The 24449-nt window shown below is 41.0% G+C and overlaps 1 long non-coding RNA gene across 2 annotated transcripts; it reads right to left on the minus strand.

The window, feature by feature from the left end:
- Positions 1-185: 185 nt before the first annotated feature.
- LOC141570070 (uncharacterized) lies at positions 186-23937 on the minus strand. Of its 2 annotated transcripts, none has more exons than XR_012493896.1 (3): positions 23786-23937; positions 11348-11401; positions 186-655 (listed from the first exon to the last, which is right to left on the minus strand). It is a non-coding gene; the product is annotated as an uncharacterized LOC141570070 (long non-coding RNA). The 2 variants fall into 2 exon arrangements; XR_012493895.1 differs by lacking the exon at positions 186-655 and adding an exon at positions 5059-5368.
- Positions 23938-24449: the final 512 nt, after the last annotated feature.

Below are 24449 nucleotides of genomic sequence, written 5' to 3' on the forward strand. Positions count from 1 at the left end.
ACTCCCCTATCTATGGCTCCGTGATGTTCCTTTTTGACCTCACCATGTCCTGCATTCTTTCGTGGGGAGCGGGACTAGAGACCCTGCAGGCCGCCCCACATGACACCTCCTTATAAGAAAAAAGACGAACGAAACTCATTACTGCATTGACTGCACAAAGAACTTCATTTATTGTCTAATCTTTGTATTTTTGGCAAGGGTGGTATTTCTGTCTTCCTTCCCACTCCAAGCTTATCTCTGTTTTTCCTTAGAAAATTTCCAGCTCAAAGGTGTTAGAATTAATTCTCTGATTGGTATATCCATAAAATTGAATTTTACTAGTGGGCAGAGTATGGGGACAGAGTCCCAGAGAGAAGTTTAAAGGCTCTCGGCCTTATATGAAAAGGTGCTGGCTTGGTTATTAGACGGCCATCAGCTGTTACTGGTTAGCCATTAACCACTAATATAACTGCCGTGGCTACACTCTGAGTTTGGTTGGTGGGTTGGCAGAAAAGCAGACAGCGGATTGCAGATCATGTGGCTCCTGCTTCCTGTGTCTTCAACCCAGCATCCAGTGAGACTATAGTGGTATGACTCCCCTATCTATGGCTCCGTGGGTGTTCCTTTTTGGCCTTGCCGTATCCTGTGTTCTTGTGCGGGAGCGGGAGCTGAGACCCTGCATGACACAGGATAACCCAGGGTAAACGTTAGTCCTCAGATATGACATTCTTCTGTTCTTCCCTCACTAAAATTTGTAATTCAATGATCCTACAAACTTCACGTTGCTTTTCACCCCCTTGGTGTGTCCTCGCCATCCTCCCTTAGCTAAAATCCCTTAGTCAGTCATTGGAATCACTCCCTTATATACATCCTCATCTCGGTTATCTCCATTATAGCTCTCATTTCACAATACCCTGGTTAAACCCACCTCTGCCTCCTCAGCACCTGCCCTTGAAGTGGTTGGAAGAGACAGAGCCATGGTGACAGACTTCACTTTGAACTTAAGACAACAACCATCAGGTGGCCTCGTTGAAGCTGCCAGGAATCCATACTGTATGTCCCTAATCCATTCACTCTCTCACGTTGTAAGCTGCCTTGTCACACCTATTCCTCTCTCCCCAAACCTCTAACACACACTCCCACATTCTCACTCTCAGTTGACGACTTCGATTCCCACTTCACTGGAAATATTAAATCAATCGGAAGAGAATTTTAACTGACTCCCCACCCCAACACCACATGGACTTTCCAGTATCTGCACCCACACACTCTGCCCTCCTCCCAGGAATTATATATGTTCCTACTAACACCCAATGCACCAGACCCTAGGTCCCCTCACCTATGCAAGGAAATTGCTTCATCAATTTGCCACCTCTCTCCTAAACCATCAGCCTTTTATTTTTTACTGTCTTATTCCTATGGCCATGTAAACCTTCTCTTGAACTCATTTCCCCCACTAGTTACCACACCACTCTTTTACTCCTTTTTGCAACAGAATTCTTCAAAGAGATCATCTATATTATCTCCAATTACTCTCCTCACACTCTTTCTTACAAGAAAAGGACCAGCCGTTTGGTCCTATGATTCTATCTAAACTGTTCTTGTCAAGAAAAATCAATGATTGCCTTATGGTTTAATCCAATAGTCAGATACTGGATCCTCGTCTTACTTAACTGAGTGATATCATTTGACAATTGATGACTCTTTCCTCCATGGCACACTTTCTTCACAGACACCATACACTCTGGGTTTTTATTGCATTTTATTGGTTATTTCCTCTCAGTCTCTTTGGATGGTATCTTCTTCTTAATGTTGAGGTGCTTTAGTAATCAGTTCATGATTGCCTTCTCTATCTTTACTCACTTTCTTGGTGACCTCATTATGACCTGATATACAAATCCCTATGCAGTCACATCCAAATGTACATTTCCAGCCCAGACTCCTTTCCCAAACTCTGGATTTGTATACCCAAGATTTACTTGACATCTCTACTTTGATGTCTAATAGGCATCTGGAAGTCAACATTTCCAGAAATAAGCTCCCGATCTATCCCCCATCCATAGTTATCTCAATTAATGGCAACTTTATCCTTGCAGTTTCTTAGGCCAAACCTTGAAATTATCCTTGATTTTCCTCCCTCTTACAGCCCATCTCCAGTCCAGCAGGAACTTGTGTTAGCTTTAGCTGCAGGTGTTCGGAATCCAACCACTCTGTACTACTTTCACTATTGCTATGGTCTAAGCCACAGTCACCTCTGTGTACATCACTGGAATAGCATCCTGACTGGTTTGCCTCTTTTTACCCTTGTCCCCTGAAGTCATTTCTCAACAGAGTAACCATCGTGATCATTTTAATGTAAGTCAGATCCTGTTGTCACTCCTATCCTGCAATGGCTGCTAACGCAGATCCTCGCTATATCCTCTAGGTCCATTAGGATCTATCCTTTCCATCCCCGTCTTCTAGGACTCACTCTCCTTATCACTCCTGTTCCATGAGCTACAATGGCTCTGTGGCTGTTTCTTCAAAACACCAGGTATAGTCTCATTGTAAAGACTTTGCATTAATCATTTCCTATATCTGGAATATTCCTCCTACAGATAGCCACATGGCTGCCTTTCTCACTCCTCTAAGTTTTTGCTCAAATGTTGCCTTCTCATTAAGATACTCTGACCATCTGTAATAGCTTGTATTTTCCAAATATGGACATAACAATATCTCATGCCAAGACTCTTCTTACAATGTCACCTTTTCACTCCTCCATTAAAACATGGAGTCTATGTCCTTCCCCTTTGAACTGGGTGGATTGATATGACTCTGTCAACCATAGAGAGACACTGTGTGACTTGAGGCTAGGTTATAAAAGGATACAATACCATTCTTCAACAAAACTAACCAGGGCTCTTTGTAAACATGACTGATTTTAGGGTAGGAAAAATACAAGTGATCCTGAAAACATCGTATAATACCAGAATGTAAGGAAGTGCTCAAAAAAAAATCTAAAGGATGCGGGCATGTCGAAGGGACGCAGGAGCCAAATGAAAGGAACCTCCAGTTCTCAAAGCTGGAAAATTTTGAGCTATATAATAACGTAGTGTTGGGTTATTACCCAAAGTATAAAACAAATGTGCATGAGTCCACATTGACATAAATACATAAATGAGGGAGGAGAGACAGATCTTCCATACACAGAATTCAAAATACTACATGTATACACTACCCCCTCCCTTTTGAGTGTGGGTTAGATTAGTGACTTGTTTCCAAAGAATCAAGTATGGAAAGGGAAAAAATAGCGATTTAACTGTGGAGAAATGTTGCAAACACAATCTTAACTAGGTGATCAAAGTTACCATCACCAGTGACAGTACATGGATATCATGTATTCCCAGGTGTGATGTGATAGGAAGGGCACTTCACCTCTGTGTTATTCTTTCCAAAAATCCATCCCCTGAGTCTAATCGTGAGAAAAAATATCAGACAAAGGCAATTTGAGGGGCATTTTGCAAAATTACTGACTAGGTCATTATCCCCTCAAAACTGTCAAGGTCGTGACAAACAAGAGTGAGAAGCTGTCATAAACCAGAGGAGACTAAAGAGACATAAAAATAAATGAAATGTGGGATCCTGGATTGGATCCTGGAACAGAAAAAAAAGGATATTAATGGAAAAACTAGTGGAATCCTAATAAAGTCTAGAGCTTGATTAATAGTAATGAACCAATGCTGGTTTCTTAATTTTTAAAAATGTACCACAGGAAGGAAAGATGGTAACATTAGGGGAAACTGAAACTGGGTGAGGAATGTACAGAAACTCTCATACTTTCTGTGCAACTTTTCTGTAAATCTAAAATTATTCCAAAATAAAGTTTATTTTAAAATAAGGCAATACAGCTTCTGCCTGGTATCTATCTCTCTCCATCTGTATCTGTATCTCTGTCTCTGTCTCTATCTCTACCTCTGTCTCATCTCTATCTCTATCTCTGGCTATCTCTACCTCTATTTCTATTTTTGTCTCTGTCTCTATCTCTGTCTCTATCTATCTCTTGGAACACTTGCTCTTGGATTCCAGCTGTCATGCTGTAAGACATCCAGTATAGATGGAGGCCCAGGTGTAGATGTTCTGACAGTCCCAACTGCACTCTCAAACCATGGCCAACATCAATCACCAGTGAGCCTCTGAGATGATTCCAGCACCAGCCATCATCTGACTGCAACTGTGTGACAGACTCTTTGCGAGAACCGCCTAGCTGAGCCCAGCCAACATTTAGAGCTTTGAGAGACAATACTAAGAGACCATTGTTGCTTGTGCCTCTACGTTTGGGGTGCACTATTACACAACTGACATTATCCTACCTGCCAGCTAGCTATTCCCTATTCTTTCTCCCTCTCCATGTAGTCGGGGAGGCAAGAAGACTCAGAAAATTTGGGGGACCTGACTCTCTTTTATAGGCACACCTACATGTTTATTTCCAGAAGGAGATGGGAGATCTGACTTCTGCTTCAAGCGTTAACTTCATGCCAAAGGTGGTTTCTACCAGACAGTCTTGGTTTGAGGAAATACTGAGTGATTGAGCATCTTTAATCAAAGAAATCAATTTGATTTCTTTGTGTCTATATAGGGTCCTGAAGAATGAGCTCTGAAACAGTATTGGTGAGGTCAGATTCAAGCATATCTGGGTTGTTGTATAACACACTACAACTCATCACCCCTTACAAACTGATGGCGGGGAATGTCTCCCTTGAGTCTGTGTACCAGGAATTGCTGTGTCTCAGAGCAGCAGGTTTGCTTCTGCCTTTTGGACACTGAGAACCACATAGAGTGACCATTCCCTGGCTAGCAGGGATTTGCAAACCGGCTTTGCAGCCCACTGACAGCAAGTGGACTTTAGCTTGGGTATTATGTGTACCCCCTCCTTCTGGCTGCAGCTTTGTGTCCTATTGTATAGTATCCCCACTTAACCTACGTGTGTTCTTACAAGCAGCTTTACATTCCCTTTGGAAAGAGGGTATAAATAAAATAGGTATACAAATACATAATAAGACGTGCCTCTCACATAATTAATGATCAACAGACAAGTTTGCTTCGCTTTAGCCTAGTACTTAGATTTACTGAGAATATTATTAGGTTTCTGTGGCCCTCTCTGTTCTAATGGATTCCAGTAAATGGAGCTGGGAGCAGAAAGGTGTCTGTTGAATGCCCTCTGCCCATTGCTGTCTATTTTAAATGAGAGGTGGGCTCAGCAAGAATTGGAGGAGGACTGGCCCATGTTGAGCTGGACCACAGTTTGGAGCACACAGCAGTTCTGAGTACGATGTACTTGTATCCTGTGGAATGCATCTTGGAGAGGGGCGTGGTAGGCCGGGTCCAGGTCATACCACTAGTCCCTTTGAGGCTGAAAAGAAGAATTTTCATTTGTTGAATAGATAGAGTGAGGTTTGTAAATTTCTGTAACTCTGAGTCTTCAGTGGCTCCTAAAACAAATACATCACTTTAACAATCCCCCAAGGTAAAAATTCTGCATAGTGGATAATTCTTATACTTTTGTCAAGTTGCTTTATGAGAAAAATAAGAAACCTTGCTATATGGCTGTCAGAATAATAGGAGACAGCTTGTGGTTTTTGCCTTGAGTTTGCGTGGGCAGGAAATTTATTCTTTCCTTGGTACATCTTCGAGCTGCACACAGCTGTGTGAGATCCCAGTTCTTCACAAATTACTAATAAAGAAGATAATGCCAACATTTGCACTCTTCTCAAAAGTCAACCACTGAAGATGTAAATCAAGATTTCTGGATAGAAAAATCTTAATCTTTTGAGTCGTGTTGCTATGCTTTTAAATTCACTTCCTCACACTGAAGTGTACTAAAATTAGAATTTGAGATAAGCCAGAAGCAACGAAATAATTTTTTCATTCATCTGACATGTACTTAGTAAGCATCTAATCTATGTGTATGCATTTGGAAAAAAATTTTAAAACGATGACATGGGTTTGGTTTCCAAGTACAAGGATTCTATTAAGTTTTGGCCAAAGAAGAAGAAGGTAATTAATATTTGTTGAGTCCTTACTATGTATCAGGCAATTGGTTAGCGTTTATATAACTGTTATGATATAAATATGATCCCATTTTACATATGAGGATACTGAAGCTACATAACCAGTAAGTAACAAAGTGGGATTTTAATCTCAGACTAGTTGATTCCAAAGCCTACTGCATCACACTTCCTCCTACAATCCAAATTTTCATCTTGACTAGAAAAGAATTCTTTCATTTTATTTTTTTAAATGTTCTCATAAATATTCTCAATTCACTTGAAGTAAATGTAAATCAGTTGAAATCACAAAGAAGATGAATACATATTTCTGTAACATAATGATTTATTTTTAAGTTAATGTGAGATTGGATATGAGTGTGGAAAGTCAAGTGAAATGAAGCACTAAAATGAAGGCATCGGGTCACCTTTAGCTTATTCCTACTTTCATCCTCCCATGCTTCCTTGTTTCCAAATCCATCCATCCATCAATCCATCCACCCATCCATCCATCCATCCATCCACCCATCCACCCATCCACCCATCCATCCACCACATCAATTGAGCTCCTACCATATTCTAGATATTGGGGTAGGCATTTGAATGAAGAGGTGAAAAGAAATGGACTTCACTCCCAAAGAATTTTCAAGCGAGTGGGTGAAAAAGATACATAAAGTAATCAATTTAAATATAATGTACCTTCATGGGAGGTAGTACTGGGGAACTGGGATGTTGGAAGAAGTTCTGCACTCGCAGAAGTCAGAAAGTGATCTTTGAAATTACCCTTGAAGGAGGGATAAGAGAAGAACAAAGGATAGCTGCTAAGATAACAACGGGACAGAGTTGGACTGCACGACTACTCTATAATGATTCGTGCCAGGGATCCACACTGTAAAATGAGGCTAACGTTTACCTTTTATAATCCTGGTCCATAACTCAATGTCGGCTGCCGATGCCACCAATTTATGTCTCTACCCTTGGGACATTATTCATTTTTAAATGCAGACTGAAACATATCCAGAAGATAGGAAAATCCTGGTCCTGGAATATACCAAGATTCTCCCAAATTCACAGGGATATCCACACCACCAAATGTGGTAGTGATGGCGGAAAAGGGAGACTGTGGAGCTGAACTGTCATTCTCAGAAGTTGTGCTTCTCAAGTATGGTCTGCTTGGCTTGGGATCCACTGGGAGTGCTCACTAAAAATGAACTGTTTTGGCCCTACAGGCCTCAGAGTCAGAATCTTTGACCAGAGGACCCAGGAATCCTCATTTAAACAAAATCTGTGGATGATTGACACTCTAGAACCATCTTTGACCTGTATCTCACTGGGCCTTTGGGCCCAGAGCTCCCCCAGAACTGGTAACAAGACATTGAAACTGCTCATTTATCACCATCTAAAATGGCTTGTTGATCCAAAAAAAAGGGCAGGAAAGTAATTATGTACAAAATACTGTACTATGGGCTGTGGAGGATAAACAGAATTACGTGGTATGGCAATCCTCTCAGGGAGCTTGTTTCAGGGAAAGACAACCGGAGAGAGTCAGGAGTGTGAGAGATATATTAGGGGTCATACCTATGAATGATAAAGGGATGAGGGAGCGGCAGGCATCGTGAGCTTTTGGAACACCTATGAGTGTGTGTGTCTCACACCCATGAAAGGAGGAAGAATGGAGGATTGGGTAAGAAGAACCTCAGACCACAGTGCAACCCTGACACCACCCTTAGCTCCCCAGCGGGGAGTGCCAACTCATAGATTCTCTCTAGAGGAATCCCAGGTTGAGCTGAGGTGACCAGGCTCTAGTACTCATGCCATGCTCTGTCACTGGCTAGAACAGCCTGGACAGAGCATGTCCCTGCCTCAAACATTGCTCCAACCCCCAAATGCTACAGCTAGAGGCTGTTGCTTGACTGCACTCCTTGTGACAGATTCCTCTTGAATAAAGTTCTGAGGGGTGAATGTCCATGGCTGCCCCAGCACTTGTTCTCTGAAGGGAGATTAGGAGGCCATAATCCTGATTGGTGGAACATTGGGAAGAATGGATGTGGCAATAGTGAGAAATCAAGCATGTGTCCCTGAAGCCAGACAGGCCTGGATTAGAATTCCAGCTCTGCCACTTAGTGTGTGACCTCAGGTAGGTGACATAACTCTTGAAGACTATTTCCTGATTGGTCAGAGTGGGATGGTGCATATATAACAGGGCATTTTGCACTGGCTCATGAAAATGTAGACAATATCTTTTTTATTCCCTAATAATACATCTATATACACACCCCACAACTCTGCCTCTTTGTTTGCATGCAAGTTTTGTTTTCCAAAAGAAAAGCCAGAAAAGGGAAGGGCAAGCATGCAAATAATGGCACAACATGTATTGTTGATCTGGTCCTGACTGGATTTGTATCCCCTATGGCTGGCACAGGGAACGGGGTTTGTGTGAATGGCTAGATTCATGCCATGATATTTACAGAAAATGATAGTGTCTGTAGGCCATGCTGGGATGAAATAAGATTGCTCAAGGTTAGATGACGGAGCCAGGGCTCTAGTCACCCAGTCTGCACCAGGCTGTCCGAAGGTCCAGGGAGTTCAATGCCCCCTGTAACCTTTGTGGTACATGACTCTGCCATGATGCAGAGTTGGGAAGCTCTGCCATTAGTTCATGGGTCTCATCAGCGATGAGCCTCTGGCCACATGAAGAACAGCTAAAGGGCTGAGTTGACACAGAGGTAGAAGAGACATTCTCCCTAACTCTTCCCCAAACTCAGAGATGTTTGAGCATGCCGAGGATCAGAACATTTGGTAGCATCAACAGGTGGAATTTTGGATGTAGATACTATCATTTTCACAGTGTGCGGTGACATCTGTGAGTGAAGAAAAAGAACAGAACAGGCTGCATGGTGACTGAGGATGACCAATGGCTTTGTGAGAAAGTATGAGGCACCCCTTTGGGGACACCCAGAAAAAATTAAGGGACATAGAAGGAAGGAACTTTTAAGCCAAGAAAGATCAAAGTCACAAAAATACTTCTCAGGTAGTTGAGAGGATTAAAGATAAGTCATGTGAAATCTGGCACACACTAAGTACTCCATAAATGGTAACCGGGATTATGTGTATTGGGTCCTCTATTAGTTACATCTCTTTGTTGCAAGTAACAAAAAATGAAGCAAACGTGCTTAAACCAACAAAAAAAAAAAGTCTCTGTGCGTGTAAGTATGGTGTTTACTGAAGAAAATAGAGTTATCTCATGGGACCTGAGGACAAGAATTTACCTGGCCCTCAGAAGGGACTAGAACCAAGGGCTGAAAACCATTCAGAACTCAATAACTTTAATAAGTGAATTTCTCTACAGATCAACTTCCTCTCCTTCTCAGTCCACTTAGGGCAGAAATGACACACCACAACTCCTGAGTTCATCTCCTCGCCAGCCTACTTAGAGAATTTCTTAATGCAGACTCCCCAAAAGAATGCCTGATGGGCCTAAGTTGGGCCAGGGACCCAAAAATTCTTCCAAAAAACTTTCGCATGAATTGTGGGACCTCAGAGCCTAAGCATAGACACTTGGCCCCTCCTAGGATTGAGGTGAGCAGATGCCCAGTGTTTCTCTACTCAGGTCTGATAGAGGTCTCAATGGGGAACAGAGAGTATACTCATCTTAGAATAACTTGAGGCAAATTTAATGAAAAGACTCTTTACAATGGTGTGGTAGGGTGTAGGGAATAAGAATAAACCAGGCTCTCCCACCCCTAGATCCAAACAGAAGAGGAGATGAAGTGCTTATCAGAACCCACAGGCCCAGAGAAGCTGTGTAGTTCTTGTGTGGGCTTCAGCAGCCCAAGCTGACCCTGAAAGAAGGGAGCCTGAAAAACCAGTTCCCTCACATTACCCACCTCCTTTCCTTGGATCTCTTGCAAGTCACCTCATTGGCCAAACCAGAAGGTGAGGAAGACCCCTCATACTGTAGCCTCTACTGGCCTGCCTGCCCGCTTGGAGAACAGAGGAAAAAGGTGAAAAGGGCAGAGTGATGCATCTGATACTGATACTTTTCATGTTAATTCAGTGACAGCAAAGGAAATCACTCCTCTGCCCCATTTTTAATGGCTCTTTTTAGAAAGCAAACCAGAGTTTATAGCATTGCACCTATTGTCAGGGCCCAACAGCCATAATTGCCACTTCCGTCAAAATAGGCTATTAACCATTCTACTTACTCCAAACCCTCATTCCTTCCCGATCCCCCCCAGCCCCAACTTCACCTCATTCACCCATCCAAGACCAAATTCTAATCCCACCTATTTCCTCAGGCTTTCCAGCTGACAATTTCTCCCCCTTATGATTATTTTAGTCTTTTCCTACTTTGTGTCGTAGTTTTGTCCAGGTTCATGTTCATTCATTTCTGTGTCCCTATGGAGATTTGAACAGATCATTGCCCATAGAAGATGCTCAGGAATGTTTGCGAAGTTGTGTTGAAGGAGGTATAAAGAGAGTTTGGCAAATTCCTTTTTTTTCTAGGGCAGTATTCCTTCTTTTAAAATTGCTTGATGAATTCTTTAAGCTTGAAACTTGGAAATACAGTTCAACAAGTTAGAACAATTGTGATTTATGTTTAACTCACAACACTGGCATAGTTCAGTTGTTGCCTCTGAGTTACTTTTGAAGAACTTTTATTTATATTTTTATTGTTTCTGAGAAAGGGTTGATATTCACTAACACAGAAAGGAATCACTCTCCTTATAGTAAAGAGATAAGAGATGGAATTAAAATTATTAAATCCCATGTAGATTGTATCTTGAGATACTATTAACTTAAAAATCAAGTCACACGAAATAAAATTGGAGGTGGGTGTGAACATATACACTCAATATTCTGTTTTACATCTTTTAACTATTCAAATAATCCATTTGGGGTCTGGAAAACTGCCCAATTTTCCAAGTGGGACATTAGAATGAGAAAATAGTTGACCTTTCCAGTCTCATAGTCTCAAGATCAACCTCAAGACTTGTCTTTATACTTAGCTTCCCCTTCTAAGTATAAAGGGGTATCTTTATACTTACATACCCCTTCACTAAATGTGCAGTTACTGTTTAAGGCCAAAGTTAAAATAGAGGTCCTTAGTCCTTCATTTCAATCTGCCATCCATCCATCCTGCTACTTCTACTTTGAACATGTTATTGTTGACTCTCTATACTTTTTGCTGTTGAAAAATGCAGTCAAACACCACACCACATCTCTCCTGTCTGCTTACAAAGCATTGGATTTTCTTGACCCCAGGATTCTTCCACAAAATTGTGCGTACTTAATAAGAAAACACAAGTAAATCAAGGAGGAGTTCAATGATGGAGATACCATACCTGGAAAGTTTTGTAGAAGGGTGAAGTGAGCTCAGGCATGCAAAGCAGCAGCTCCTAGAAGCACAAGGTAAATACAAAAGAGATATTAGGTCTACAGTTCTACAAACAATAAGAAAAATGGCCTCCTTCCCCAAGATTATTCATCTTTAGAGGCCACACATAAAACTGCTGTGGCTTGCATTAAGTACTGGGTTCACTTAATACCTCCTTTCCATATTTCTCGGCAAGACTTGCTTGGTTGGTGAATAAGCAAGTTTGGAAAAGAACAACCTTGGGCTCAGTGAGCTCATGTTCTTTTGCATCACTAGCGATAGCATCTAGAAAACAACAGTACTCTCCTCCTACATATACCCACAAAAACACTTAGATGTTTCTCACTGACAGATTTCATCTCTCTCCCAGGGTTCTAAATTCTTAAACTTTTAAGGTCAAGCTTCTGCTACAGTCCTAAACTCTGCCTGGGCAATCCTCTTGGGAGGTAAATCGTGCTTTACTATTAAATGGAGAGTTTAGTTGGGGAATTATCCCTCTGGCCTTGGTAACCAGTCTTCTTGGAAAAATACCAGATGACTACTGAAAAATTCAATCCTGAATTTCCAGATTGTTAGATATTTTGTTTCTTCTCTTTGAATTCTTCAATCCCCTTCAAGTATACCACTGATCTTATCTTCCTTCTTCCCAAGCCCTAAAATCCTGCAGTGAATTATATTATAATAACAGCAATATATACCACCAATTACACGGTGATAAACTCTTGGCACACACTGTCCTCATACTAACTCTGATGTAGGTACTAACATTATTCTTATTTTACAGGTGAACTACTGAGGTTCGGGGAGGTCAACTACCCAAGGTCAAATCGCTGCTAAATGGTAAAGCCAGAACTTGAATCTATTTCTGAATCCAAAGCCACTACTTTTAATTTCTGTGCCTGATAGTAACTGGGACCTTCCCCACTCTAACCTTTATCCTTACCTGTCCAGTTTTGGTGATGTTTTTGGCTATACTCATTTAAGTATCTTGCTTCTGTCTTTTTAGTCCACAATTTGTATTTAATTCAGTTTAATGTTATGCTGAGCTCTGTAACAGATACAAATAAGTCTGCCCTAATTTTCTTAAAACTTAACTTGTTTTACCCAAGTGAAGTAGGTGTCCATTTGAATAGTAAGTCCTGGCCTTACTTCCTTCTCTGCACAAAATTAGGAAACACACTAGTAAAACACTAGGCATAAGGCATTAATCTCTTGGTTCTGTTAACTGCCAACTCCCTGAAAAGACCACTAAAATAGCCTATTGGTCAAGCAAAGCCAAGTGTATTGCTTAGTGTAGCAAGGGAGAGCACCATCTTGACAGACTTAGTGTGGCTTAGAGGTGGCTTAGTGTGACTTCAAGGATGGATATTTATAAGGTGTAGGCAGTCTGATTTAAGGTGATATTTCCAGTGTGGGGACCTGCTTGTGATTGGGCCAAGTTGTGATATAATAGTTTAAGACTGGTGCATTCAGCAAGGCATGGATTTTAAAGTGACTCTTGATGAGTAAACAACCCTTTGATAAGCAATCTGGTTTTCCATTTCATTATCTATTCTTCAGTTAAAGAAATTTTCAGGATGTTTTTGAAACATATTTTGCACCTTTATCTTCCTGGGCAAGAACTTCCCAGAATAGAAAGTTATGTTAATGTAGCTTTTTCATGTAGTTTCAAGCAGCTTTTACTCAATTCTTTATGTCTCTTGTCTGTAAATGAAGATTATTATAGCACTTACCTCATAGAGTTATAATGAGGTTTACTGAGTTAATGAAAGTAAAGCACTTAAAAGAGTACCTGACACACAGAAGGTGCCATGTATGTATTTATTATCATCTTTACAACCTAGTACATTTAATTAGTCTCGTACAGACTGAGGAAAACTTTCAATCTAAATGGATTTTTCAGGAGGATTTTTTTACTGATAAAGTCAGATTTATAGCATGCTAATCATCTGACAGCTCCCCATGACTGATTTGTGAGTCATTTTGAATAAACAAAATTCATAAAATTTGCATATATTGCCCTAGCTTTTATCTTTTCTAAATTCCAGATGTATTATTACCTATAGAAATGAAAATTGGTTTCCCAAAAGTGGAACTTCTCATCTTTCTGTTCTAAATATGTTCTCTCAGCACCAACTTGGCATTATTGGGACCAGACTAACATGGGACTGAAGACAAAGTAATCTCGAATTTCTTCCTCATCTTCTGATCCAGGCTGTTGTCCAAGCTCTCATTCAATATTAACAAATATTTGTTGAATACCTTTTGTGTTCCAGGTACTGTGACCAGTACAGGGAATAAAATGGTGAGCAAAACCAGTATGGAACCTACCCTCACAGAGCAAACATTCTACTGGCAGAGATGGACATTAATCAAATGTAAAGTTGCAATTGCCAAAAGTGCTATTGGGGAAGAGGTGACATAAACACAGGTATATCATGAAAACTGAGACTGTTTGCATCCATATTCCTTAACTGAGGACTCAGAACTATGGCCACTGACATAACATGACTTTATTATTTGGTCCAGTAATTCTAGCCCAGGTTGCTAAGGCTCTATACCAGTAAACAACTTTATTGTTTGTTTTAGTCCATTTATCTGAACTTTCGCTGCTCAAACAGTCAATTTCTCAGGACAATAGACCGCTTCACTGACAGACTGCTCATTCATCGAGCAATTGTTTACTTATCAAGATTTGCTTCAAGATTCCAGTCAAAAATGGCAGAGTAGGTAAACACTGTGCTCACCTCTTCCCATGACCACATCAAAATTACAATTAAATTATAAAACAACCACCCTTGAGAAATACCTGAAGACTAGCTGAACAGAATTCCTGTAACTAAGGATATAAAGAGGAAGCCACGTTGAGACTTGTTCCACACCCACATGTGGTGGTTAAGAATCGGGGGATATATCTCGGCTGTGGAGGTCCTCCCTGAGGCACAAGGGGAATCCCAGCTCCACACCAGGCTCCGCAGCCTGGACCACCAGTGCCAGGAAGAGGAAGGAGTCCCCACAACATCTAGCTGTGAAAATTAGCTGGGATTTCATCCAGGTGAGATGAGGGTAGCTGGGGTCCCAGGTGTTCCTCTTAAAGGGCCTGTGCACTGACTTACTGACAGATTCACTGGTTCTGAGCTCTAGTTCTGAGGCAGCAGCTCAAAAAGTGCCAGGGATGCACAAGGAGGAAAAGAATTGTCTGGCTGCAGGGCAAGGGCTGGAGGGGCAGCTTTCTCCCATACAAAAGTGCTGGCAGAAGGCATTGCTCCTTTGTTGAGCCCTCCCTCCACCTTGCCTGCAGTTGCAGGTGGGCACCAAATTCAAGTCTCCATCAAACTGGCTCCATGCTGGTGATTCCTTCAGACCTTGCCCCACCCAACTTGTAGGCCCACCCAAGCTGCTTCTAGTGACTTTCCCATTCAAACGGCCTGTTGTGGCTTATGCTGCATCCTTTATTAAAATCTCTCAGAGGCCCACAAACCCCAAACAAGCAGCCGCTAGCCTTATCTCTTGCTAAGTAGCCCAGGTATTAGTGGCAGTCAGCCTTGGTTCAAAGCATAGACTCTTCAAGGTGCCTCCAAGACCAGCATAGGCTGCTGCCAACCACACATCACTATGTAGCTCTGACCAGATGGCTCTGTGCCAGGCACAGGCAGTGGCTGACCTTGGCTGAGGTCAGTGGCTGAGTACCGGAGCCCCTCCCAAGAAGCCCCAGAAGCAACAAACCCAGTGGCTGGCTTCAGACTACACCAGAGCATTACCCAATTAGTTCCACAAACAACATACCCAAACGTGAATTCGGCAGGCACCAGATCCTCACTAAAATAAGGGTCAGCCATGGGATCAGCCTTTGCACCACAGCTTGTTCACTGTAGCATGGCCTGTCCTCACAGCCAGTCAGCCAAAGGGTCAATCTCACACACTTACCTGCCAACAGCAATCAAAGATCAACTACAATAGGAGGACACAGACAACCCATGCAAAGGACATACCTGGAGCACTCAGCTCAATCACCAGGGAGACGGCACCACTGGGCCCCACAGGACAACTACTACATAAGGCCACCCTGCCAAGAGTGGAAGACATAGCAGATCTACTTAATACATAAAAATAAAAAAAGAGAGGCAGCCAAAATGAGGAAACAAAGAAACATGTGCCAAATGAAAGGATGGCAAAATTCTAAAAAAAGAACTAAACCAAATGGAGACAATATACCAGGCACAGAGTTCAAATCTCTGAATATAAGGATGTTCAAAGAATTTAAGGGAAAAATAGATGAAAGCAGTGAGAATTTACAAAAAGCGATAGAAACCATAAAAAGGAATTGGTCAGAAATGAAGAATACAATAACTGACATGAGGAATACATCAGAGGGAATCAACAGCAGATTAGATGAAGCAAAGAATATAATCAGTGATTTGGAAGACAAGGCAGCAGAAAACACCCAATCAGAACAGCAAAAAGAAAACAAAAATTTTTTTAAATGAGGATAGTTTAAGAGACCTTTGGGACAACTTTAAACATAACAACATTCACATCATAAGGGCACCAGAAGGAGAAAAGAGCAAAGGATTAAAAGACTATTTGAATAAATAATGACTTAAAACTTTCCTACCTTGGTGAAGGAAATAGACACACAAGCACAGGAGGCACAGAGAGTCCCAAACAAGATGAACCCAAAAAGGCCCACACCAAGAGACATCATAATTAAAATGCTTAAGGTTAAAGACAAAGAGAGAATCTTAAAAGCAGCAAGAGAAAAACAGTTAGTTACGTGCAAGGGAGCTCCTATAAGGCTGTCAGCTAATTTCTCAACAGAAACTTTGCAGGCCAGAAAAGATTGGCACAAAATATTCAAAGTGATGAAAAGCAAGGACCTACAACCAAGACTACACTATCCAACAAGGCTAGCATTTAGAATCGAAGGACAGATAAAGAGCTGCCCAGACAAGAAAAAGCTAAAGGAGTTCATCACCACTAAACCAGTATTACAAGAAACGTTAAAAGGACTTCTTGAAGAAGAAGGAGGAGGAGGAGGAAGAAGAAGAAGAAGAGGAAGAAGAAAGAGGAAGAAGAGGAGGGGGGAAGAGGAGGAAGAGGAGGGAAGAAAATAAAATATGAATAATAAAATGGCAATAACTACACATCTATAGATAATTATATTAAACTAAAGGGACTAAATGCTGCAATCAAAAGACATAAGGTGCCTAAATGGAGAAGAAAAGAAGACCCATACATATGCTACCTACAAGACCCACTTCAGATCTAAAGACACATGCAGACAGAAAGTAAAAGAATGGAAAACAATGTCATGTAAATAGAAATGAAAACAAAGCTGTAGTAGCAATATCTATATTAAACAAAACAGACTTTAAAACAAAGGTTAAAACAAGAGACAAAGAGGGAACTTTCATATACAACACCCAAGACATGGAAGCAATCTAAGTGCTCATCAATAGATGATTAAGTAAGATGTGGTACATATATACAATAAAATATTACTCGTTCATTTAAAAAAGAATAAAATCTTAACTTTTGCAACAACATGGTTGGACCTAGAGGGTCTTGTACTAAGTGAAATAAATAAGACAGAGAAAGACAAATACCATATAATTCCACTTATATGTGGACTCTAAATAACAAAATAAACAAATAATCAAAACAGAAACAAACTGTTTGTTCTCATACAGAGAACAAACTGATGGTTGCCAGATGGGAGGGGGCTAGGCGGCTGGGTGAAAAGGGTAAAGGGATCATGACATGCAAATTGGCAGTTACACAATAGTCATGGGGATGTAAAGTATAGCATAGGGAATATGGTCAATAATATTGTAATAAATATTTATAGTGCTAGGTGGGTAATAAACTTATTGGGGAGGGATAACTTCATAAGTTATGAAATGTCTAACCACTATGCTATACGCCTGAAACTAATATATTATTGAATGTCAACTGTAATTGAAAATTTTTTTCAAAAGATTTGCTTCAAGATTCTCACCTTTAAATTCACCAACCCTAAATTACTATGTAAAGAACTTTGCCTGAGCTCAATTATATCCCCTTAAAATCACTTGAGTCTAGAACTCAAAGCCCTATAAATATCAGCTCCTGACTTCTCCCTTCTGAGGCATTTCTAAATTTTACATGATCAACAGCTTATGGTGATGGTCTTTTGGAGAGTCTATACTTAATAATCATTAATTACACTGATAGGTGCTATGGGACACTGGGAAAAAGTGGGTAAAAAGGGGACCCATCTAGAATGAGAGTGGGGAAGAAGAACTCAGAGGGCTCTGGAGAAAATGATGTTAGAACTGAGAACTTACTATTGAGGAGGATATTACTAGATAAAAAGTGGAGGAAATACAAACATATATATGTATATATGTATGTGTGTGTGTGTGTGTGTATATATATATAATTTTTTTAAATTCAAGTTTGTTGTGGTGACAATGGTTAGTAAAGTTACATAGGTTTCAAGTGTACCCTTCTGTAATACATCATATTTTAGGCAAACGCTTTGAGTTGGGAGATAATTTTTCTAGAATGGAAAGAAAGCTGTTTGGCTAAAGCAGAAAGAATGCAGAGAAGGATAGGAGGACATGAAGCTAAGGGATAGGCAGGGGTCAACCAGATCATAAGGACCTTATAGATATGTTGAGGATTTGGGCTTTCATCCCTGAAAGTAAAGGGAAACCATTGGGGAGTTTAAAGCAGAAGAGTAATACGATCTGATCTGACACTGTACCAAGATCACTGTGACTGTTGAGTAGACAGTGGATTGCAGAGGAGCAAAAGTTGGGGCAGAGATAGTTAAGACCTGCTGTGGAATTCCAGGAAAAAAAAGACTAGGATGGATTTGACACCGCATTTTAATTCAAATCCATCCTACAGTGCCCCTTCCCAATTTAGGCTTTCACCATACACTCTTAACCTAGTCCACTTTAATCCAATTCAAATACAAGACAAAAATCTACAACCTAGTAGCTCTCTGATCTCTTTATCCTGTTTTATTAAATGGGTTAAGTAATAACATATATGCTGCTCACTTCATTCAACAAATATTTTTGGGCACCTGTTATATGTGTAGCATGTGCTAATTCCAAGAAATTTACTCATGAGCAAGACAAACATATACCTTGCCCCCAAAAAACCATAGGATCAAGTAAAATAATGCACATCAAAGCTTTGTAAAAATTGTAAAGCTTTAAATATTGTACATATTTTTTATTTTCTGTGTATTATGGTGTTTTGACATCTTAAAACAAATAAAATAAAATTACCTTTCTGGCTGGGAAGAGATTGCCCCTCCTGAGGTTAGCAAATTCTTAGGGATAGCAAAGGACTCAGCTGGGAGCATGCCTTTGATATGCAAACTAATCCATCCAGTGCCAGACCTCCTCTATCAGGTCCTACACACTAGGTGACAACATCCCTCTGCCTTAATCATCCTAGGGCAGGTGTCAGGCAACAAGAGACCACCCTTATGGTTTAGCGCCCACCAAAATTATTCAAACTGGACAATCCTAGTTTACCCTGCACTATCTTGCTTTTCCTGAAGAAACTCCAAAGAGGCTCTAGCCTCAGTTTTCCTGCCTCACTCTTGTCTTCTGCCACCTGAACAAGTCATGGAGCTTTCCATGTGACCTTGTGTGACAAGTGGTGAGCCCCTCTCTAGACCTGTGAGTATCATGAACTTTGTTTTCTGTGCCACTCCTATGTCTGTTCTTGTAGTAACACTTGACTGACCATCACTTAAAAAAACACAGAACAACGCAATAGCACTTTACTTGTAACAGAAACACAAATCAAACAGCAGGAACGAAAAGGGAATTTATTAGCTCATGTACCTGAAAAGTCTAGGAGTAGCCTGGTTTCAGGCATCTTTGGATCTAGGAGATCAAGTAATGGCATCAGGTATCCATATCTTTCTCCATTTCTTAGATAGGCTACTTCCACATGGTGGACAAAATGGCCACCAGCAGTGTAAGAGCAATCTCAGCAGAAAGAGTACATTTTTCGTGAGAGCTCCAAGAGAAAAGTTCAGGGCAGAATTCTGATTGGCATGGCTTAGGTGATATGCCTATCATTGTCTCACTCTAAGGCCAGTGCCAGCCTTGATGTAGTATTCTGACCAGGCCTGGATCATGTGCCCATTCTTGGAGGCAGGAACTGAGGTTTCAGTGCTCCTGAAACATATGCACTGAACAGGGTTTCAGTGGGATGGTGTGGGAGAAATTTGGTTCCACGATGGAAGGTTTGCTGGGCAGAGAACAGCCACAACAACATATACCCCTAACAGAGATGTTGCAAACAAATATTAGGCTTTATAATTAGGACCCAAATATCTGATGTCTCTGTGATAGTCTTTGTAGGTTTCAATGGAAAAACAAGACAGAAGAAAAGAATAAATAAGAAGGGAAAAAGAAAAATGGAATAACAGCTAGGGATGACATAGCATGAGTTAAGCAGATGATTTTCAGGATGAAAGAGACCTGAAGATATTTTAGTCGGAGAGAGGCAGAGTTGAAAACTCTAGAGAGAAAGGGAAAAATATCAATGGAAAAAAGTCAAGGAGGGAAAAGAACAAAGATGAGGAGACACCCCTCATCTTTTGACACAAGAAGAGAAGAGATTTTGGTGGTGTGGACGTGCCATATTGAAAAATTATCCATTTTTAAACACAATATTTTCACTTTAAAACATCTCATATAGGAATTGTTTCCACATCGTTTCGTAATTCAATTGTAACATTATTGTAGGGTTATATGAACTAATGGTGCTTCTTATAATCAATACTCTTAGATTTAATGAAATTTGGCTGGTAACTATGTCAGTAATCTGAAGGCTTTCATGCTTGACCCCTTCCATACTCTTGTTTTTCTGAGCACATGAAGTAGGGATGAGGCAAGGTAGATTGCCAGTAGGGATGGGGCTAGAATTTGGATCAGGTGAGTACAGTCCAGCTCTGGATTGACTCTTAGCAACCCCCACTATTACTGGGGTCCTTGGTCAAGTAGCTTGATTGCTCTAAGCTTCAGTTTTCTCATCTATAAAATAATAGTACCTAACCTATGTATGAGGTGAAAACAAAATGAGATAGATGTAAGAACAAAAGCCTTAGCATGTTGCCTGGACCATAGAAAATGTGAATAAAAGTTAGTTGTCGCTATTGCTGTTTTTATCAGTATTTTTGGTTCAGGGAAGTGTGAAGGTTTGCAAAAGCTGCCATGGAGACTGGAAGAATGAGCTAAAAACTATCAGAACAGTGCGGAGAACCCATCCAAGAGTTGAAACCACAGTCTACCGATTACGTCAATGCTCCTCCGACAGTTTGGCTGATTAGGTGTAGATGTGGCAATGGCAAGCTGTAACACATGATGTTTGGCTGGACGAGTGTAGCAACATGACAATCATGCTGCTGTAACAAAAGAGAAACGAACAGAACTTTATTAATAAATATATCTCATACATCCATGGGAGAAACTCAGGGATAAGTAACTCAAAGAGGTGGTTTAGAACTTGGGCTTAAACACCACCTTCAGCTAAAACACAGGAGTAAGGGTGTGGGGGAGGCAAATATGGCAAGGAGACCAGAAAAAGTATGGTGAACAAGAGTAAGATTTGTTATGCAGATTTAAGTAGGTGTCTTCTCCATGATAAGAGTCTCTTGTGATTTGGTCATTCTTCTCTTCCTGGAACAGAGAGGGAGAGACACTTACAAATGGAGATTTCCTTTATAAATGTAAATATCCTTTACTAAAGGATAATTTCTACTTTGTTTTCAGAGTGTCTCCTGTGTCTGCTATTTCTCAAAATAATCATCTTAAAATAATCCTTATGCCAAAGATACATATTTGGGGGCATATTCTGGTCTCCTAGAGTCATATTTTGGGGTGGCACATTCTGATATCCTACAGCGTGTAACATTATAGTACATTTTTATTCTTTTATGTATTTATTGCCTGCCTTCCTGGCAAGTAAGGAGGTAGTGACTTAGTTTTGTTCACAGCTCTAGCTCCAGTTCCTGGTACAGACAGACACATAAATAATTGTTGAACAGACAAATGAATAAATGAATGAATGAAGAGTGAGAGGGCAATTCAGATAATAATCAGAAGTTGAGGCTGCAACGAAAGGAAATGAAGCCAGAAAGAAGCTGACACACACTTGCTCATTTCTTCAAAGTGATTTGTTCGGTACCTACTGTGTGCCTACTCTGTTTTAGGTGCTAAGGACAGATCAGTGAAAAAAACAAAAACAAAATCCCTGTTCTGTGGGGGTTATATTCCACTGTGGGAGAGGAAAAATAAGCACAACCAATAATTAATTATGTACTGTGTTGGAATGGAAAAGCAGACCAGGGCAAGGGTACTCTGGAACTCGGAAAGAAGGGCAGCGGTTACAATTTTAAACTGCGTAGTCAGGAGAAACCTGACGGAGACAGCAGTGTTTCCGTGTAGGTTGGAAGTTGATTATGGAGAGCTTGGTTGAATTAGGCCATGAAGCACGCACACACCGCCCATCACCCTCCTCAAATACGAAGGCGTCTGGGTGAAGATTTTCTGAGGCAGAAGGTACAGTGAGAGCAAGGGACCGAGGTAGGAGGATGCCCGGACTGTACCAGGACTAGCCCGGAGGCCAGTGTGGCTGCAGCAGAGCAAGACCAGAAGAAGGCCCGGACGTGAGGAGCGTGTAGACTTTGTTCTGGGCATTGTCAGCCATTGTAAGGACTTGGATTGTGATTCTGAGCAATGGAAGGCCATGCAGGATTCTACGTATTGGAATAACATGATCTCCACTTTGTGTCAAACAACCTAAGAGAGAATTATCCCCATTTTATAACTAATAAAACTGAAGTTCGGAGGGCGAAGTTATTTATTCAGAATCACGAAGCAAGTGGCCATACTACGATTGGAACCCAAGACACACCCTACTCACGTTCCTAGTCAACACACAGATTGTCTCCCCCATAACACCTGCCGCACAAGGCACCTCCCATGCCGGAGAGGAGCATTCCACCTCTGTGTGGGACCTCAGGGTGGCAGCCAGCAACAAGAGCTTCTGTATTTCCCCAAAAATAAGACCAGGTCTTATATTAATTTTTGCTCCAAAAGACACATTAGGGTGTATTTTCAGGGGCTGTCTCATTTTTTCATGTACCACAATCTACATTTATTCAAATACAGTCATGTCATCTTCTTCTGGAACATTGTCATAACAGACTAAATGCATCCGTCTGGCTGACGATCTTAACTGGGGTTTATTTTCGGGGTAGGTCTTATTTTCGGGGAAACACGATATGTGCTACAGCCTCACTTTGTGAGTTTATCCTTCCAGCTGAAAGAGAACCACTGCCCTTGTCCACCCCTCTACCTGCTGTGTAATATGAGCGAGAAGAGTGTCACCAAAGCATTATGAGCCCCCAAAATGCTCCAAACTCTAGAGGAACCCCAGTCCTCAAATGACAGCTCCTGTCCCTTGTGTAAACTGGTGAAGGGAAGCGCCCCAGCCCCAGTCCCAATCCCCAACTTTTTGTGACACATTTGTATCTTGTGGTCCCAGGTGCAGGCATTTATGAACCAAGGACAGTTCATCCATTAGTTAGACTGTGACATAAAACTATGGCCCAGTCCAATTCTGTAACCCATCGGAACTAGAAAATTCTAAAAGATCTCCCTGTTGCTCCCAGGAGCAAATGCATAAGCAGAGAATTCTGTGGGCAGAGACAAAAATGGAACAAGAAACTGGGCACAGCAGATGTGCTGAGACAAAGCTGATCCAGGGTGGTGTTACCTCTGTTCCTGAGCTGACTGTTTCCAGAAGTAATGCACGTGCATTCTGACAATAGCCCTTGCTTTTCCTGAGGGAACTTGAAAACTAACCAATCAAAGCAAAAGCAAGTCTCCCGGTCACTCTTGATGTTTTCAAAAGATACCGCTTCTGCTCACGTGATGCAGTGGGGTGTCGGTCTCCAGCTGCCGGGGCTATCTCTGTGTCCTCTACTCTGGGAGTGCTGGAGAGCCAGAACCCAGGCTGGAGTCAAGGCCGATTCTCCTGACTCTCATGGGTGGGATTCGTGATGATGCCTCCCTTTTCCGATGTGGAACACAATGTTCTAACCACAAAAAGCATTTCAATAAGATGTTCTGTTTTCTACCAGGCATCTCCCTCTTATTTTTACCATGACTGCTAACCTAGTCTGGAACCAAGGATTCTAAAATAATCCTAGCAAGTTAAACTCACTTTCTAATATTCAATTAAATCCAATAAACACTAAGTGACTACCTAGAATGTGTTGGGTATTAGGAACAACTGTGCATAAGGCCGATAAGACCTCAGGGAGCATCCGCCTACCAAAAAAAAAGAAAGAAAGAAAGAAACATCGACGAACTTGTAGTCTTACCTTGGACTTGGTTGCACAGTTCTGTTGGGTATAGAGTTTTGTTGAGGAACATAGAAAAGTGATGTTTACTCTCTCTCTTGTGAGCTTAAGAACTTGAAGTTTGTCATTTGCTGACCCAGCAAACTCTTGGAACATATTGCTGGAAAAGCTGATTAAAGCTAAAGCCTGTCTCCTTGTCTCATGGACTGAATACTTTCATTAAGGTTTGAATGTCCTCCTTGTTCCTTTAAACAATGGCGTCCATCCAAGTCATTAACTTCCTGATAGCCTGTCCTTCCCCCCAGCTATCTGTTCCAGATCTGTACTCGGTGACTCAAGTTGCATGGATGCTTTGATGGAAGTTGGGAATGAACAAACATGTAGAGTATTAAATCTTAAAATACATTGCCTGAACTGTTTTCTATCCCAGATAAATGGAAAAGGAAAATTGAGCAAAATAAGGATGTTCTGACTAGTTTATAAATCAGCAATCTTCTGTGCTTTTTCTAGTCTTATTTTTTAAAAATTAACATACAGTAACATTGAACTTTTCTGTACGTACAATTCTATAAATTTTAACATGTGTATAAAATTTATACAACCATCACTAGGATCAAGATACTAACAGTTCTATCACCCCCAAAGCTCCCTTTGTCATCACACTCTCCTTCCAACCCCTAATCGC

The sequence above is a fragment of the Rhinolophus sinicus genome, linkage group LG02, assembly GCF_036562045.2.
Source record: "Rhinolophus sinicus isolate RSC01 linkage group LG02, ASM3656204v1, whole genome shotgun sequence".
Classification (NCBI taxonomy): domain Eukaryota; kingdom Metazoa; phylum Chordata; class Mammalia; order Chiroptera; family Rhinolophidae; genus Rhinolophus; species Rhinolophus sinicus.